The sequence below is a fragment of the Cavia porcellus genome, unplaced genomic scaffold (assembly GCF_034190915.1).
Source record: "Cavia porcellus strain 051 isolate PalLab524CR breed Dunkin Hartley unplaced genomic scaffold, mCavPor4.1 scaffold_3, whole genome shotgun sequence".
NCBI classification, from domain to species: Eukaryota; Metazoa; Chordata; class Mammalia; order Rodentia; family Caviidae; genus Cavia; species Cavia porcellus.
In genome coordinates this window covers 35426402-35447520 of record NW_026947486.1, presented here as the reverse complement: position 1 = coordinate 35447520, position 21119 = coordinate 35426402, and positions in this window count along the sequence as shown.

The window sequence follows — 21119 nt, the reverse complement described above, 5'->3', positions numbered from 1 at the left end:
GGTAAGTTGTATTTGTATTTTCGTTTGCTTATAGGTATTTTTTAGTTTCTTTAATTTCCCCTGTGACCCACTGATTGCTCAAGAATGCATTATTCAATTTCCATGTGTTTGTGGGGTTTTTCCAGTTCCTTTTATCATTAATTTCTTGTTTCATGGCACTATGATCTGATAACATCCATCGGATAATTTCAATTCTTTTGCATTTATTTAAATATGTCCTATTTGCTAGTATATGCTCTATTTTAGAGACTGTCCCATGTGCTGCTGAGAAGAATGTATATTCTGTTGTTGTTGGATGGAAAATTCTGTATGTGTCTACCAAGTCCATTTGTTCACTGGTGTAATTCAGTTTTGTTATTTCTTTGCTAATTTTCTGTCTAGTTGATCTGTCTCTTGGTGTCAATGGTGTGGTAAGGTCTCCTGTTATAATGGTGTTATTCTTAATTTGACTTTTTCATCTCTGTTAATACTTTCTTTGTATAACTGGATGCTCTGGAATTTGGTGCATATATATTTATGATACTTATCTCTTCCTCTTGTAGTTTTCACCTAACCAGTATGTAGTGACGTTCTTTATCTCTTAGGACCATTCTTGATTTAAAGTTCACATTTTCTGCAAACAGAATAGCTATCCACACTTTTTTTGGTTCCTGTTGCATGAAGTATTGTTTTCCATCCTTTGACTTTCAGTCTGTGAGTATCCTTTTGGGTTAGATGGGTTTCTTGCATACAGGATATGGTTGGATGTTGTTTCTTTCTCTTTTTTTTTTGTCTTTTTCCTTTTTATCAGTACCAGGGATCAAACTCATGACTGCCTGCTTGCAAGGCAGGTGCTTATGCCACTGAGCTAAATCCCCAGCCCTTTGGATGTTGTTTCTTGATCCATTCTGCCAGTCTGTTTCATTCAATTGGTGAATTGGGACTATTTACATTAATGGTCATAACTGTTATATATTGGCTTATTGTTGACATGTTATTTTTCTGCTGTTGTATCTTTATCTTTCCATTCTGTTTAGTTGTCTACCTTGCTAGTGGTGTTTTCCTACATTTATCTAGACTCTCAGTATTCTTTGCAGGGTTGGCTTGGTGTTCATGAAATTCTTCAACTGTTATTTGTCATGGAAGTATCTTATTTCTCCATCCATTTTGAAGAACAGTTTTTCAGGGCACATCAGTCTAGTTGAAAATCATTTTCCTTTAGGATCTAAAATACTTCACTCTACGCTCTTCTTGACTTCATTGTTTGTGTTGAGAAGTCTGCTGTGATTCTGATAGACTTTCCTTTATAGGTGATCTGTCTTTTCTCTCTGACAGCTTTTAGTATTATTTTCTTATATTGGATTTCTGGTATGGTGATTATTATATGCCTAGGTGTAGTTTTATTTAGCTTATGACTATTTGGAGTTCTATATGCTTCACTAATCCTAATGTCAGTTTTCATTCTCACTTTTTGGGGAAATTTTCAGCTATGACTTCTGTGAATATCCTTTTGATATTATTTGTGTTGTTCCGTTCTTTTGCATTTATCCCTATCAATCATATATTGTTTTTCTTAGCGTCATCTTGCAGCTGTTGAATTGTTATTTCCTGATTCCTTGTTATTTTTCAATATCTTTCCTTTTCTGTTCACTAGTTGCAATCTTGTTTTCAAGGTCTGAAATTCTGTCTTCACTTTTGTTGAGGTGGTTTTGACAACGTTCAATGGAATTTTTGATTTCTTGTATCTCTCTTTTAATCTGCTTCATGTATTCTCTTTGTTTCTTAAATTGTTCATCCAGGGATTCTATCTTTTTGTTTTGTTCCTCTAATTTTTTAACTGTGTCTTCTTTAGATATGTTCAGCATCTCTTTCATTACGTTTATCATTTCTTCTCTTACCTGAGAGAGTATTTCTAGTTTGAATTCCTTTAAATTTTCCTGGAGTTGCTTCTTTATTTCAGTTGCATTTATTCCAGGTATTTCAAGTGTATGACCTATAGTTTCTTCTATGTACATGACTTCTGGGCTTTTTTGGGATGGGCTGGAGGTTTGAGATTGCATTTTCGTCTTTTGTTTTGTCATTTTCCTATATTTCTGTGTTTCAAGTATTTTTCTAAGGCTTGCCCTGGATGTGTTGGAAATCGTCTCCTATGCCCTAGGCTCCTGGGACTGAATGGAGATTGCTGAGCATGGTCCAGTCAGGCCCTCAGGCCCTCCCATGCCACCTTCAGTGTTCCAGGTATTTGGGCAGGCATCTGACCACTGTGAATGATGGACTAAAGATCTCTCCGGGCAAAGACCAATGCTCTGGAACTGACTTCACCTCTTCTCAATTCCCATAATTGAAGAAGCTCCCTGGGTGTAATCTACTCAGGCTCAAAACCTCCCAAGGCTAGTCTAGTGTGGCTGGGACCTGGGCAGGTTCTTGAGTTCTGGGAGCAATGAACTTAATAAGTCTCCTGGCACTTGGGATGGCCACCGGTCTCACCACAGCCACCAGCCGAGTTCTGGAGAAGGTTGCTGGGCTTTTCTTGGGGAGGCATGAAACCTGCTGGGCAAGTGCAGCATAGTATGACTAGGCTTCGGGCAGGCCCTTGAGCTCTGGCAGTGATGATCTTAACACAATCTCCCAGGATCAGTATAGGGAGCGGACTCACTCCAGGTGCCAGCTAAGTTTCCCATTATAGTAAGTTCTCAATAAACATTTTTTTTTTTTGAGGAAAGAAAGAAGAAAGAGATGGAGTTTTGAAGTCCTCCGAACTTGGCTCCTTGGCTTCTGCCAAGCATGTTTGTGTAAACTTTGGCCTAATGTCTACATAGGATTGTTACCATTCACTGACAACAGAATAAGAAGACTTTCTGGTCATGAAATTTTGTGGGGTAGACTTACAGTGCTGTGTCAACTCTGGCTTCTAAAAGAAACATCCCTGTCCCTTCCTGCTAGTGATTCTGGTTGTCTGACTGCTAAGAGAAATCAAATAGAGTAAATCATACATTTGGCAGGAGCTAGATTTTTCTTTTTGCCTTAATTATTTTACATTGCTATGCTTTAAAACCGATGTTATATGACTCAATGTATTAACATTTTTTATTGATTCATCTTAATGAAGTGTTTAGAACATGAAAATGGGAGAAAGCCCTAATTCCACAAGTCCTCTTTTTATACTAATTATTAGATACATTTTATTTTTCTCCTTTCTTAGCTTCTGCTTTTTTTTAAAGTCAGTATTGTGTTTGTAATCATAGAATGGTGAACACATATCTAAAAACATAAGCTATATGATCCAAAAATATTTTACTTAGATGCACTTGCAGTAATTTAAAAGGATAGGTGCAAGAACACTTTCAAAATATAAAAGAACCAAATGCTATAAATCCATTTGCTTTCCCTTTTCATTTGGACAGAAATATCAAATGTACTTTATAATCTGGTAACATTTTAGATAAAATTGGCTTTTACTATAAGCTATTACAATGCATGCCAATTGTATATAGAAGCTTGTGCATAGCAAATTAAAGAAAAAAGAAAAACAATTATATTATAAAGTGTGGGTGATGGAGAATTGAGAAGGGGATGCTGAATGTCATTTTAGTAATAGATGGTATGTAGTATTCTAAATTACTGTTTTGAATGCTTTGTCTGTATTAGTTCATGTAATCCTGGGAACAATCTTGTGAAGTAAGCACTGGTATCATTACCTCCATTGTACATATGGGGAAACTGTAGCACAGAGCTGTCAAGTTACTTGTACAATGATAGACATTGGGAAGCGGTATAGTTTGAATTTGTTTCAAAAGCAATTTGACCTCAGGACCCTTTCTCTTAGCCAGTATACTGGTACTGGTGATTACTAATTGTTTTCTTCCTACTTGAGATAATTGCCTTCCACAGAAAAAATATGCTCAAGTGAGAAATCAAGAAGTACATAGGAGCAAAGTAGCTCCTAACTCTTGAAGTTCTATGTTTCAGTGTAATGTGTGTATATATGTGTATTAATGCAAATTTATATATTTACATAAACTTATTTTATCTTTCTCTCAATGATCTCATGCAAAAATCATAAAATATAATGATGAGAAAGTATTCAACTGCCAATAGGAATACCAAGTGCAGATTATATGACTATATAAATTTAATAGAAAAAGAGCAAGACTCAAGAAGAAAAATTTAAATGACTAGGAGTGTAAATTTTAACCCCAAAGTGCAAGACTCATGTGAGGAAAAGCATAAAATTCTACTGAGACACATAAGTTGTGTCTTTTTTCTGGTGCTGGGAATTGAACCCAAGATCTTGTGCATGTGAGGCAAGTACTCTACCACTGAGCTACATCTGTGTCCTTAAAGTAAGACTTTATTATATGGAAAAATAACCTTGTTCTTAGATAGGTTGACTCAATGTTGTAAAAGTTACACATTCTCTCATAATTAGTCTATTGATTAAAGATATTCTTAATAAAATATCTAAGAGCTTTGTGGGTTGTATTTATAGTTTGGAAGTTTGCAGAAGTAGTCTACATTTTATGTGGAAGAATAAAAGAAGAGCAAAGAGATTTTGAAGAACAAAACTAATAAAAGTTGATGTACATTCTCAAGTACAGAAAAATTATTACAAAGTTACAATAATTAAAATACTGTAGTATTATTCTATATGTAGAGCAGTAGCTTGCTAAAGTCAGAATAAGGAATCCAGAAACAAACTTCTACCTGTGGAATTTATTGTGTTATGAAAAGGTCATTGAAACTTACTGGAGAAAGGAAATATTCAATAAACATGTTTGTCATAAATACTTAAATTTTAAGAAAAATTTTAAAAAGTTGGATTAATGTCTCATTTCATATACCATACACATTTATGGTGCAAAAATATAAAATATGAAAAATGGGTCAATAGAACCAGTCAAAGGAAATATGAGTGAATATTTTTATAATCTCAGTGTAACAGAGGCCTCTTTGAGAATGATGTGAAATGTATAAACAATAAAGAGAAGACTGGCTACATAAAAATTCAAAATTTCTACATGGAAGAACATATCATAAACAAGATTGAGAGGCAAATGACAAATTGGGAAACAGCACATAATAGACAGAAATTAATTTCTTTCATTTTACAACCCATTAGCAAAAATACAAATACTCCAATGGAGAAATGGTCAAAAGACATAAACAGAAAAATCACTAAAGATATATGTGCATGGACAGACAGTAAACCTATAAAAAGCTGCTTAATGTCACCTTAAATTAAAAAATGCAAATGATGAGATGGACTTTCACTTTTTGGTTAATCAAATATTTTAAGATAGTCTTTGTTTTTCAGAACAGTTTTAGATTTATTGAAAAATTGAGAAGTTATTACAGAGATCCTATTTGACATGGGGTGTACAGGAACACTCTGTAATATCTTATATATCCTATGTCCAGTATTATTAAGGTATTATATGGATATGATACATTTGTTACAGTTAATGAACAACTGCTAAAACATTATTTTTAACTAAAGTTCATTTCTTCAGATTTCCTTTTTAACCTAATGAACTTTTCTTTTCCAGGTAAGCAACCAAATACAATATGTCATATAGTTGTCATACTACTGAATCTCCTTTTGGCTACAGTGGTTTTTCAGACATTCATTCTTTTACAATTTTGGAGTACTAGCTAGGCATTTTGGAATTCTGTTTTTCTCAGACAAGAGATAATGTAAACTGAGACTATGGACTGTTGGAGGAAAAGCAAGAGTTAAAGTGTCACTTTCATGACATCATATCAAGGATTCATATAATCAACATGATTTATATTGATATAGTTCATTTTGACCTTGCTGAGGTGTGGTAAGATTTTACTACTGTAAAACTACTCTTTTTTCTCCTTTATGCACTGTGCTCTTTGGAAGGAAGTCATTATACATAACTCACACTTAAGGAGCATAGCATTTTCTTTCTTGTCCTTGAAGCCAGAGTACATACAGAAATTATTTTAAATTCTTTTACATAGATTTGTTTTTCTTCAATTTATTAATTTATTCAGTTATTTGTATCAGCATGAAAGCATGGGTATTCATTTTATCCTTTGTGTTATAATCTGATATCCTATTTATTACTTTTGTTGCTCAATTTGTTCAGCTTTGTCCATTGTGAGCTCTTTCAGTTGGCTCCTGTATACCTTTGACACAACCCCATCTTGTGTGTGTGTGTGTGTGTGTGTGTGTGTGTACAGTATTATCACTTCCTTACTTTCTGGCACTACAAGATGCCAGGCTCATCTTGTATGTTTCTTGCCTCAGTCCTAGAATCAGCCATTTTTCCAATGAGCTCTCACTCCTTTTATTGAACAATATTAGAAACCAAGATCTAGATGCTAGTGTGCTTTTTCTCCAGGGGTGCTGATGCTTCTAGACTTCTCAGTTGACAGGCACAGAAATATATATGTACATAATTTTTAATCTTTATTTTTTTATCAGTACCAGTGATCGAACTCATGACTGTGCCGCTTGCAAGGCAGGCGCTTATGCCACTGAGCTGAATCCCCAGTACTTAATCTTTATTTTTATTAGCACACATTTGTCATATATATTAATCTAACTCATCATAGAGAATTTGTACCTGTATGTAATAATTTTAATTATTTTTCTCATTCTCCTCCCCACTTCAGCCCTTCTTCCTCTCCTCATTTACAAAAATTTTGTTTCCAGTGTTTTCTTCCATTCTTTTTGCCATTTCTCCCCTTTCCTCTTGCCCTCCCTTATTCTCCATTCCATTTGAAATTTTTCTTCCTATTTCCCAATGTCTGTCCTCTATTATGCCCCTTATTTGTCCATGTTTCTTATATGAGAGGAAAAATGAAACGTTTGAACTTGTGCATCCCATTTATTTCACTCAAGGTTAGGATCTTGAAGTGCATCCACTTTCCTACAAACTAGGCAAATTTATCATTCTTTGTGGCAGAGTAGTACTTCACTGTTATAACACTACATCTTTCCCATTCATCTTTTGATGAACACATGAACTGTTTCCAAGATTTAGCTATTATAAATTTGTGCTGCTGTAATAATGGATATCCATATAACACATTGGTATGATGTTTTTAACTTTTTCTAGAAGATACCTAGAAAAAGAACAGCTGGGTCAAATGGAACTTCTAGTTTTAGTTTTTTGAGAAATCTCCACACTGATTTCCATAGTGGTTGTACCATTTTACACCCCCATCAGCAATGGAGAAGGATTTCTTTTTCCTTGAAGCCTCACCAGTATTTGTTTTTGTTGATATCTTGATCATAGCTATTTTTTCTAGAGATGGACTCTCAGTGTTGTTTTACTTTGCATTTCTCAAATGACCAGCGATGTTGAACATTTTTCATGCAGTTATTTGCTGTATCTGTTTCTTTATCTGAGAAATGTTTATTCATTTCAGATGGTTCTTTTTGGATTGTGCCTTTAAATTTTGGGAGATCTTTTTTAATTTTTTAGATAGTCTACATGTTAGTCCTTTGGAGAATAGATGCTAAAATAGTTTTCCCACTTGGAGTAGACTTTTGCTTTTATTGGTGGTTTCTTTTGCTGAGCAAAAGCTTTTGAATTTTATTTGATCCCACTTTTGAATGCTTTGTAATATTTCCTGTGAGATTAGGGATTTGTTCATAAAATCTTTATACACACCTATACATTGTAGATTTTTATCTATTTTATCTTCTAACAGACTGTGTTTCTGTTTTTATATTTAGATCTCTCATCCATTTTGATTTTAGTTTAGTTCATGATAAAAGACATAGGTCTAGGTTCAAGTTTCAGCATGTGAAAACTCAGTTTTCTCAGCACTATTTATTAAAAGTCAAAGTGTTTGACTCCATTATCAAAGATACGGTAAAGGAATGTGCTTGGAGTTGTTTCTTTTTTTTAATTTAAAGAGAAAAAACAAATAAAAACAATGATACAGAATTTCAAAACAAGATAATAGGAAATTAACTATAGTTAATATATTACACATTGTAATGATTATTATATTACATATTCAAATTAGTTGCTCAGATTAAAGATATAGGCTTGAATAATTGATCAGTGTAAGCACAAACTTTTTTTAATGAGCTGAAAGAAATCAGTAGTATCTTAGCTATCTTGTGTGTATTTATATATATGTATATATAGTTTTTTAATTTTCCCTTCCTTTTTTCTTTTCACCCATCCCAGTTGTCCCTTCCTTTTAAGCAATTACTTTCCCTTTCACAATATTGATTTGTAGATATTGGATCTTATTTATTTTGTCAGTTTCTAACACTAAGGTGGTAATACAATGTTTACACATGTGAGTTTGATTTATTTTACTTAAGAGTATGCTCTTGAGTTGAATCTATTTACCTATAAAAGCCTTGAGTCCATCCTTTTTGACTGAGTGGTACTCCATTATATAAAAATACCACATCTTTTTTATCCTTTCCTCAGTTCTTGGGCATTTGTTTCCAAGATTTAGCTATTACAAATTTTGCTGCTATAAATATAGGTGCAATTGTGACACTATAGTATGATGTTTTTAATTCTTCTGGGAAAATTCCCAGAGTGGGAATAGCTGGGTGGAATGGGACCTCTAATCCTAATTTTTTGACACTTCATACTGATTTTCATGATGGTTGTACCAGCTACACTCCCACCAACAGTGGAGAAGTGTTCTTTTATGCTTACAACCCCACCAGCATTTGTTATTGGTTGATTTCTTGGATGAGATGAAATCTCAGTGTTGTTTTAATTTGCATTTCTTGAATGATCAATGATGTTGAAAATTTTTTCATATATTTATTTGCCATTTGCCATCTGAGAAGGGTGTATTTATCTCAGATGCTGATTTTTGGATTAGGTCTTTGAATTTATGGGGTGCAATTTTTAAAAATTCTTTATGTTCTAGATAGAAGTCTGAGGAGCAATTAGCTAAAATTTTTCCCACTCTGTCAGTTTTCTTTGCATTCTTTAGGTGATTTCTTTTTAAGTACAAAACTTTTTAATAAGCCAAGGTCCCAGTTATTGATTCTTTGAAGTACTTCCCATGCAGTTTTGTTTTTGTTCACAAACTCTCTGCCTACCCCTATGTCTTCAAGATTTCTACCTACTTTCTTTTCCAGTAGTTTTAGTGTTTCTGTCTTAATATTCAGATCTTTGATCCATTTTGACTTTTGTTTCATGCATGGTGATAGACATGGGTCTGGTTTTAGTCTTTGGCATGTAGAAGACCAGGTTTTCTAGCACTACTTATTAAAGAGGTTATCTTTATTTCAGTGAACCTGTTTGGCTCCTTTGTCAAAAATGAGGTGACTGAGTGTATTTGTAGTTGTGTCTGCATCTTCTAATCTGTCATACTGATCCTCAGATTGGGGGACGGTTGTTGTTTTGGGGGAGGATCTTTTTTTGCTAGTACTATGCTCATTTTATCACCACAGCTTTGTAGTATAATTTCAAGTCAGCAATTGTGAAGCCTCCTGTCTTGCTTTTCTTGCCCAGGATTTGCTATTCTAGGTCTCTTCTGTTTCCAAATGGATTTATGAAAGTTTTCTCTAGATCTATGAGGTATGATAATGGTATTTTGATCAGAAATCCATTAAATCTGTACAACAATTTTGGGAGTATGGCCATTTTTACAATTTTGGTTCTTCCCATCCAAAAGCAAGGGTTACCTTTCCATTTCTTGATATTCTTATCAATTTATTTATTGAGAATGCTGTAATTTTCAATGTATACATCTTTTTATTTCCTTTGTTAGATGGAATCCTAATTATTTCATTTTTTGGATGCTGTTGTGGAAGGTTTGGTTTCATTAATTTCTCTCTCAGTGAGTTTATTGCTTGTTTACAGGAATACTATTGATTTTTGAGAGTTGACCTTGTATCTAGCTACACTACTGAATTTGATTATTAATTCTAGAAGTCTTTTGATGGTGTGTTTGAGGTCTTCTATGTAGCATATCAAGACATCTGTGAATAATGATAATTTAATTTCTTCCTTTTGTATCCTTATTATTTTATTTCTCTCTCTTATCTAATTGGTCTTGCTAATGTTCCCAGAATTATACTGAATAGCAGTGGTGATGGTGGACATCTTTGTCTTGTTTCTGATTTTAGATTGAAAGCTTTCTTTCAGTTGTTTTTTTAGTAAGGTTGTTGTTGGTTTGTCATGGATGGCTTTTATCAGAATGTCAAGATAAAGACCACCTATTCTAATTTTCCAAAGGGTTTTTATCATGAATGCATGTTGGAGTTTATCATAAACTTTTTCTGCATCTATTGAGATCATCATGTGATTTTTGTCTTTGGTAGTGTTGATAAGGTATATTATGTTTACTGATTTGCATATGTTGAACCGTCCATACATTCCTGGGATGAATCCCACTTGATCATTATGTGTAATATTCTTTTTTTCAATTTTATTTAAAGAAAGAAAGAAGAGAAAATTTAAAAAACACAATAGAAAAAAGTATAATGTTCTTGATGATTTGCTGCATTCTGTTTTTAATAGTTTATTGAGAATATTTGAATCTATGTTCATTAGGGCGATTGGTCTACAGTTTTCTTTTTTTGGTTGAGTGTTTCTTTGGTTTTGGTATCAGAGTAATACTTGCCTCCCAGAATGCGTTAGGGAAAATTGCTTCCCTTTAAATTTCATTAAAGAGTCTGAGGGACATTGACATTAAATCTCTAAATTTCTTGCAGAGTTCAACCGTGAATCAATCAGGACCCAGCTATTTCTTTGTTGGTAAGTTTTTAATTATATTTTCAATTTCATTAACTGATACTGGGTTATTAAGAATTTTTATATCTTATTGATTCAGCTTTTGTAATTTGTACCTTTCTAGGTACTACCCATTTCTACTGTGTTTTCTATCCTATGTGAGTAAAAATTTTCAAAGTAGGTATTGATGGTCTTCTGAACTTCCACAGGATTTGTAGTGATTTCATCCTTTTTATTCAACAATGCATGAATTTGAATTTTTCTTTCTTTTTGTTTTGATAAGTTTGGCTAGGGATTTATCAATTTTATTTATTTTTTTAAAAAACCAACTCTATTTGAATTGTTTTGTTGGTCTCAATTGAATTAACTTCTGCTCTAATCTTTATAATTTCCTCCTTTCTATTGACTTTGGGCTTAACTTGCTCTATTTTTTTTTCTACAAGCTGGCGGTGCAGCATTAGGTTGTTTATTTGTGTTCATTCCATTTTCCTGATGTGGGAGTTTACTACTATAAATTTTCCTCTTAAGACTGCTTTCATTGTGTCCCACATGTCCTGGTAAATTATATTTACATTTTCATTTGATTGTAGATATTGTTTAATTTCTTCTTTAATTTCATTTGTGATCCATTGGTTGTTCAAGAGGCTGTTATTTAATTCCCATGTTTTTATGAAGTTTTTGCAATTTCTTTTGCCATTAATTTTCAATTTTATTGCTCTATGGTCAGATAATATATATGGGATATTTTCAGTTCATTTGTATTTCTCTTAGGATGTTCTACATGCTAGTATATGGTCTATTTTAGAGAGCATCCCATGTGCATAAGAAGTGTATTCTAATGTTGTTGGATGGAATACACTCTTAAATTCTTCTAAGTCCATTTGTTCACAGATTTTGCTAAATTCTGTTTTTTGTCTGCTGATTTTTTGTCTAGTTTATCTCTGTGACAATTAGGTATTAAGGACCCTCATTACAGTTTTGTTATTGTTTACTTGATTTTTCATGTCTATTAATATTTGTCTTATATAGTTGGGTGTTCCCATATTTGGAAATTATATCTTTATGATTTTTATCTTTTCCTCTTGTATTTTTATCCTAACATTTAGTGACTTTATCTCTTATTTTCATTCTTGGTTTGACATTCACATTGTTTGCAAACAGAATAGCTACACTTGTGTTTTTTCTGGGTTCCTGTCACATGGAGTATTGTTTTCCATTCTTTGATTTTTGCTCTATAAAGTTTTTTTTGAGTTAAATGTTTTTCTTGTACATAGCATATTGTTGGACTGTGTTTCTTGATATATTCTGCCAGTCTGTTTCTTTTGATTGGTGAGCTGAGGCCATTAACACTGATGTCAATAACTGATATGCATTGGCTTATCTTTGTCATGCTATTTCCTTGGTGTTGGTTCCCTGCTTTTCTCTTCTGTTTAATTGCCTCCCCTGCTTAGTGGTTTCTTTCTGTTGTTGTTCTGGAATTGTGGCCATTTTTATTTCTGTCTAGAATATCTTTCAGTACCCTTTGTAGTGTTGGTTTGGTGGTCCTGAATTTCTTTAGTTGTTTTTTGTCATGGAAGTATCTTCTCTATTTTGAAAGATAGTTTTACAGAGCATATCAATTTGCATTTGAAATTGCACTTGATGTGCTTGACTCTAATCTGGATTTTCTTTTAACATTTGAAACACTACACTTCAAACTCTTCTTGACTTGTGGGTTTGTGTTGAGAAGTCCACCATGATTCTGATGAGGTTTCCTTTATATCTGATCTGTTTCTTTTCTCTAATGGCTTTTAATATTTTGTTCTTGTGCTGTTCTGGATTCTTGCTTATTATGTATCTAGGTGTAGATTTATTTTAGTTATGGCTATAATGGAATTCTATATGTCTAACTTATCTCTGTGTTAGATGCTTTCCCCATGCTTGGGAATTTTTCTGGTGTTACTTCTGCAAATAATTTTTATGTCATTTGTGTTGACTCTTGCCTTTTCATTGACACCAATTTCTTATATTATTTTTCTATACATTACCTTGAAGTTATTGGATCATTATGTCTTGATATTTTGTTATTTTCAGGAGATTTTTCCTTTCATGTTTGCTGGTCTTGATCCTGTCTTCAGGATCTGAAAGTTTGTCTTTAGTTTGTTCAAGCAGCTTTTCCAGCTTTCAATGGAATGTTTATTTTACTGGATACCTGTTTGAATCCATTTCATATATTCTACTTCTTTCCAATATTGATCATTCTTGGTTTCTCTTCACTTCCTTTCATCATCTATTTTTTAATCTGTCTCTACTTTAGATTTGCTAAAATTCCTTTATAAATGTTTATCCTTCCTTTTTTTATCTGAGAGATTATTTATGTTTTAATTTCTCTATAATTTCATGGATTTTTTTCTTTACTTTAGTTTCTATCTTTTGAGAAGTTTCAGATGTGTGTCTTCCAATTTCTTCTATGTTGATGGCTTCTGAATTTGTTCTGGGTGGGTTGGAGGTCTGGTATTCCATTTTATTTTTTCATCTTGTCATTTTCTATTTTAAAATTTTTTATTTTGTTTTCTTTGATGATCCTTGTGGATTTTTGTAGTAAGTAGCTATATCACTACCATCAAGCCCTAGCTAAGGAAAGTCTGTTCTTCAGGGATGCATTCTGCTGTTATGAGATTCTTGGTTTGGGTCTGTAACAAGATGCTACCTTCCTGATTAATTAAAGGTGGGATGGGAAAAAAGAATGGGATGTTGGTATCATTTTGGCTCAGTTCCTGCTCCTTTGGTGTATGGCTGTGGTGAGGTTGTTGCCCAGAGATTCTCGGTATTGTTACAGAAGGGAGAAAATCTAATCACAACAGATATGACATCCTAGCTAAAGTAGTAAAATTAGCATTAACAGTAGCATCAAACACAATTTAGAACTTAAAAACTGTTTTGACTATTGATTTTGTACTTCAGAGTATAGGCATAAAGTTTATAGTTATATAATAAAACCCATTATAAATTAGGAGTTTGTATGCAAAGTGTTTCCCCTTTGTAGAGGGTTTTTAATTCTGTGATAGAGAAATTTAGGGATGATAGTGTACAATACAAAGATAACTGAAAAGGAAATAGAAGTATGGATGGCAGACCAAGGGTGATCATGCAAGGTTTGAGAAACTAAAGAAGCAAGTAGAAAAGAAAGAGTGAAAAATTATTTGAGCGATTATCTGAACATACTCTGTGGGTTTGGGGGATGGAATTAGTTTTCTGTAATTGGAGTTTTCCCAGCTGCTTAGAAAAAAAGAGAAAAAAGAACAAAAGAAAGGAATAAAGAAATAAAGAAAAGGTATTGGGGATATATCCCAGTGATATAAGCACCTACCTGGCAAACACGAAGTCATGAGTTCAATCTCTGGAACAACAACAACAACAACAACAAAAAGCAAGAAAGAAAAGGAAGATGAAGAAGAAGGAAAAAGAAAAAGAATACAAAAATTGAGAGAAAGGGGCCAGTTACTGAGTCCTAGATTCTTCACAAACTTGTTGCCAGTCCCACAGAGATCTCAGTCACCTGTTGGCTCATATTGATATTGTTACTTTGGACTTTCCACACCACTAGTCTCACCTGTCCACCTATTGCACTTCAGTTGGGGCCCTACTGTGTTACTTGCAGTGCTTCTGGTCTCTGGGCCTTCCAAAGCAATTCACCTCTGTCATGGCAGTAGTGAGGGGTGGAGCCACTCTCCTCCAGCAAGGGTCCAGTGGGTTGCCCTGGTGGCAGAGTTATTGGGAGGGACTGCTTTGAGCTGTTTTTGCATCTTATATTCTATTCCATTCATTTTGGGGGGCTGAATATTTATTTACTTATTTATTTTTGCCATTACTGTACTGTTTTATCATGGTAGCTTTGTAATATAACTTCAAACCAGGAATTGTGATGGCCCTTACCTTGCCCTTGTTGCCAAAAATTGCCTTTCTTCCAAGTCTCCTCTACTCCCATATCAATTTTAGAATTGTTTTCTCTAGTTCTGTAAGGTATTCTATTGGTATTTTGATTGGAATTGCACTAAATTTATATAATAGTTTTGGAAGTATGACCATCTTCACTATATTTGTTCTGCCTATCCAATAACAAGGGATATGTGCTTCCATTTCTGACATATTCTTTGATATCTCTTTTCAGAGTGTTGTAATTTTCAGTGTATATCTGTTTCACTTTCTTTGTTACAACAATTCCTAAATGTTTCATTTTTCTTGATGCTGTTGTGAAAGATGTTTTCCTAATTTTTCTCTTGGTGAGTTTTTTATTCATGTATAGGAATGCTATTGATTTCTGAATATTGACTTTCATCTTTCTTTGTTGCCAAATTTGGTACATCAATCTGGATTTAGGGTTGATTTCTGTAGGGCTTGTAATATTTCACTCCAATCTCTCCTTGACTCAAGAGTTTCAGTTCTCAAGTCTGCTGTAATTCTGATGATTCATTTATAGGTGATTTGTTTCTTTCTCTAACAGGTTTTAACATTTTGTTATTGTATTGAATTTCTGGAATCTTGACTACTGTATGCTTTGGTATAGTTTTTCTCATAATGATTATTTAGCACTCAATATGTCTCACTTATATGTATCTCAAATTCTTTTTTCATGCTTGGAAATTCTGCTGTTACTTCTGTGCACAGAGTTTTTTTTTTTTTTTTTAAATACGCTTTGTGTTATCTTCTGATTCTTTGTTAATCCCAATTAATCTTTTTTTTTATTTAAAAGGAAAAACTGAAAAACAAATCAAATCAAAACAAAACAAAACAAAACAGTGTACAGGTAAAAGTAATACGGAACTACAAAAAAAAAAAAAAAAAAAACTAAAAAAAATCACCAGTTAATAGATTACACATTGTCATCTTAAAAATAGTTGCTCAAGTCACAGGATCAAAGCATACAAAGTAGACACTCAAACAGTGAGACTGAAAACAGTTGTGTTTAATGATCCATCAAAAACTCAGTAATATGTTCATCTATCCTAACACACCTAAACGCACTTGCAGTTGTATCCTTTAGAGCACTTCTTTTTCCTTTCTTTTTTACAACAAAATTTACACATTTTGGGTTTTATTACTCCCATAGTTCTTATTACTTTTTTTGTAAGAGAATGAAACCAAATATGACAAAACAAAGCTATCAGTCAAAACGAAGGATAGACATAGCACGTGATATAAAAACAGAGTACAAGGTTATCAACAATGGTTATCATAATGCCTCTTGCTTCCTTAAAAAGAATTGCCTATATCATTAGGTATTATAAAGTTGAACAAAACAGTACAGAACAAGACCAATAAACCCTAAACATTGTAAACATTACAGGAATTCAAAAGAAGATAATAGTCAAACCAGAATGGGCATCATAGTGAATCTTAATGCCTTCAAAGTAGTTGCCTGTACCCTCAAACTTGATGCTATCAAAAAGAATGCAACAGAGTCTAATCAGTCAAAACAATATAGTGGGAGTAATACAGGACTTCAAATCAAGTTAATACGAAATCAAAAAGTTACTATAATGCATCCTGCTAATTTTTTTGATTTTTCCCCTTAATTAAAAAATAATTTAAAAATAAATATTTTTTTAATGAATAAGGGAGAGATTGAAATAAAAGAGGACATAACAACGTAACAATACAGGTCGAACCAATGACAATTTCAGCAACCCAGTGCCTCACCACCAAATAACCCAACTTAATAGTACTTGCCATAGTGTCTTTTTCCTTGAAATATTTGAATATAACTTCATATACTATAGCATCAAACATATCAAGACAGTGTGAAGCCATTCAAATGGATGGAAGTATTATAGGGTATTTAGAACCAGCTAACAGAAAATGAACAATGGTTTCTATATTATCTCTTTGCCTATAAAAATTTTTGTTTATATTATCACATATAATAAAATCCAGTAAGTTACAACATGATAAAACCAATGGAGACAGAAGAGCAATAGTGTGGTGGGGCTGCAAAACAAGATGATATTAAATCAACACTAGCTATTAAGATGTCTTGTTTTCTTGAAAATAGCTTTTCATTTCATCACAAGCAATAATGTCAAGCAGCCCAGAATAAAGCCATTCAAATTAATGAGTGAAAACTTTGTAAGGCTTCAAGGCCACATAATGGGGAATCATGATTACTACATACTTTTATATATTTGAATCATTTCTTACACTAGAGAAACTATTCGGTATTCACACATGTGAGTTTGATTTATTTCACTTACGAGTATGGTCTCAAGCTGTGCCCATTTATTTATAAATATCTCAATGTGATCCTTCTTTATAGTTGAGTAGTAAAGTACTCCATTGTACAAAAATACCACAACTTTTTATCTATTCCTCAGTTGATGAATACTTGGGTTGTTTCCAAGATCTGGCGATTACAAATTCAGCACAGAAGAGATTTTTTTTTGTCTTTTTCATTTTTATCAGTACCAGGGATCGAACTCACGACTGCCTGCTTGCAAGGCAGGCGCTTATGCTGCTGAGCTAAATTCCCAGCCCCCGGGATTACAACTTGTGCTGCTATAAACATAGGTGCACATATATCACTGTGGTATGATGCTTTCAGTTCTTCTGGGAATATGCCTAGGAGTGGAATAGCTGGAACAAAGGACTTCCAATCCCAGCTTTTTGAGAAATCTTCAGACTGACTTCCTTGAAGGCTGTACCAGTCTACACTCCCACCAACAGTGCAGGAGAGTTCCTTTTCCCCCACAGCCTCTCCAGCATTTGTTGTTGATGGTTTTCTTGATCCTGGCCATTCTTTCAGGAGTGAGATGGAATCTCATAGTGGTTTTAATTTGCATTTCTCTAATGAGTAATGATGAACATTTTTTTCATGTATTTATTTGCCATTTGTATTTTTTGATCTGAGAAGTGTATATTCATCTCAGATGCCAATTTTTGGATTGGGATCTTTGAATTTTGGGGGTCTGAGTTTTTTAATTCTTTATATGTTTTAGACAGAAGTCCCTTTTCTGAGGAGGAGTTCACTAAGAACTTCTCCCAGTTTGTGGGTTTTCTTTTCACTATGCTGGAGAATTTTTTTTTTTTGACATGCAGAAACTTTTTATTAAGAGGTGGTCACAGTTATTGGTTCTGAGAAGTATTTCCCATGCAGTTTGAATCCTGTTCATGAATTTTCTACCTAACCCTATGTCTTCAAGGTTTTACCCAATTTGTCTTCCAATACATTTAGTGTTTGTGTTTTAATATTCAGATCTTTGATCCATTTAAATTTTAATTTGGTACATGGTGATAGGCATGGGTCTAGTTTTAGTTTTTGGCAAAAGGAGAGCTAGTTTTTCCAACGCCATTTATTAAAGAGACTGTCGTTCTTCCAGAGAAACTGCTTGGCTCCTTTACCAAAGATAAGGTGGTTGAGTTGTGTTTGTAGTTGTGGTTGTATCTTCTAATCTATTCCATTGATCTTCAGCTCTGTTTTGATTCCAGTACCATGTTGATTTTACTACAGTTGCTTTGTAGTATAACTTCAAGTCAGGGACTGTGATACCTCCTGCCTTGCCTTTGTTGCTTAGAATTGTCTTTGTTATTCTAGGTCTCTTCTCACTCCAGATAAATTTAAGGAGTGATTTCTCTAGAACTATGAGGTATGTTGATGGTATTTGTATTGGGATTGCATTGAAACTGTGTAAGAGTTTTGGGAGAATGGCCATTTTCACAAAGTTATATTTCCCACCCATGAGCAAGGGATGGCTTTCCATTTTCTGAGATCATCTTCAATTTCTTTTTTCAGTGTATTATAATTTTCCCTGTATAGGTCTTTCACTTCTTTCATAAGAGTAATTCCAAATATTTCATTTTTTTGGTTTCTAGTGTGAAGAGTGTGGCTTCTCTTATTTCCCTCTCTGTGATTTTGTTGTTAGTGGACAGGAATTCTATTGATTTCTGAGTATTGATTTTGTATCCAGCTACATTTCTGAATTTATTTATTATATCTAAGAGTTTTTCAATTGAGTTTAAGGGGGTCTTCTATGTAGAGTATCATGTACCCTGCAAACAATGATAATTTAAATTCTTCTTTTCATATCTTTACCCCTTTTATTTCTCCCTCTTGTCTAATTGCTCTGGCTAATATTTCCAGTACTATATTAAATAGGAGTGGTGATAAAGGGCATCATTGTCTTGTGCCTGATTTTAAAGTAAAGGCCTTCAATTTTTGGCCATTTAGCATACTATGCTTTGTCATAGATGGCCTTTATTATATTGAGGCAAAGACCATCTATTCCAATTTTCTATAAAGTTCTTATCATGAATGAATGTTTGACCTTATTGAAAGCTTTTTCTGCATCTATAGAAATGATCATGTGATTCTTATTTTTGGCTTTATTGATATGGTGGATTACATTTATTGATTTACATATGTTGAACCATCCCTGAATGCTCGGGATGAATCCCACTTGGTCATGGTATATAACCTTCTTGATGAATTGCTGCATCCTATTTGCCAATATTTTATTGAGGACTTTTGCATCTGTGTTCATTAGGGAGATTGGTCTATAGTTGTCTTTTTTAGTTGGGTCTTTCTCAGGTTTTGGTACTAGAGTAATATTTTCTTCCAGGAATGATCTAGGTAGTATTATTTCCCTTTCAATTTCATTGAATAGTTTGAGGAGGGTCGGCAATAAGTCTTCTTTGTATTTCTTGTAGAATTCTGCAGTGAATTCTTCTGGGCCTGGGCTCTTCTTTGTAGGTAAGGACTTAATTACATTTTCAATTTCATTAACTGAGATTGGGTTATTCAGCAGTTTTACATCCTCTTGACCTAGCTTTGGTACTTCATATGTTTTTAGGAATCTGTCTATTTTTTCTGTGTTACCAAACCTTTGAGAGTAGAGTTTTTCGAAATAGATGTTGATGATCTTCTGTATTTCTATAGAGTCTGTAGTGATTTCACCTTTTTCATTTCTTATTGCATGAATTTGAGCTTTTTCTTCCCTTTTTAAAATAAGGTTGGTTAGGGGCTTATCATTTTTATTTATTCCTTCAAAGAACGAACTTTTTGATTCGTTGATTCTTTGGATTGTTTTCTTAGTCTGTATTGTATTAATTTCTGCTCCGATTTTTATAATTTCCTCTCTTCTTTTGGCTTTGGGCTTGACTTGCTCTTCTTTTTCTAGCTGTTTGAGGTGTAGCATCAGGTTAATTATTTGTCTTCATTCTGTTTTCCTGATGTGGCAACTCAGTGCAGTAAATTTTCCTCTGAGGACGGCTTTCATTGCATCCCACAGATTCTGGTAAGTTGTATCTGTATTTTCATTTTCTTGTAGGTGTTGTTTAATTTCATCTTTAAATTCCTCTGTGATCCACTGATTATTCACAAGTGTGTTATTCAGTTTTCATGTGTTTGTGGAGTTTTTGCAGTATCTTTTATCATTAATTTCTAATTTCAAAGCACTATGTTCCGATAACATGCAAGGGATGATTTCAACTCTTTTGCATTCATTTAAACATGTTCTAAAATAGAGAATGACCCATGTACTGCTGAGAAGAATGTGTATTGTAATGTTGTTGGGTGGAACATTCTGTATATGTCTATGAAGTCCATTTGTGCACAGCTGTGATTCAGTTCTGTTATTTCTTTGCTGATTTTCTGTCTGGTTGATCTGTCCCTTGGTGTCAATGGTGTGTTAAGGTCTCCTGTTACAATTGTGTTACTGATAATTTGATTTTTCATTTCTGTTAATAGTTGTTTTATATAACTGGGTTCTCTGGAATTTGGTGCATACATATTTAAGATAGTTATCTCTTCCTCTTGGAGTTTTCCCCTAACGAGTATGTAGTGACCTCCTTTGTCTTTACTGATTATTGTTGGTTTAAAGTTCACATTGTCTGCAAACAGAATGGCTACTCCTACTTGTTTTTTTTTTTTTTTTTTGATTACTGTTGCATCAAGTATTGTTTTCCATCCTTTGACTTTCAGTCTGTGAGTATTCTTCTGGGTTAGATGGGTTTCCTGTAAACAGCATATGGTTGAATTTTGTTTCTTGATCCATTCTGCTAGTCTGTTTCTTTTAATTGGTGCATTAAGACCATTTACATTAATGGTTATAACTGTTATATGTTGGTTTATTGTTGACATGTTATTTTTCTGCTGTTGAATTTTTATCTTTCTATTCTTTTTAATTATCTGCTTTGCTTAGTGGTTTTTTACTTTGTGTATGTAAACTGCTTTTCAATATTTTTTGCAGGGTAGGCTTGGTGATCATGAAGTTCTTCAGCTGTTCTTTGTCGTGGAAGTATTTTATTTCTCCATCAATTTTGAATGATAGTTTTTCAGGGTACATTAGTCTAGGTTGGAAATCCTTTTACTTTAGGATCTGGAATCCTTCACTCCATGCACCTCTTGACTTTATTGTGTGTGCTAAGAAGTCTGTGTGATTCTGATAGGTTTTCCTTTGTAGGTGATCT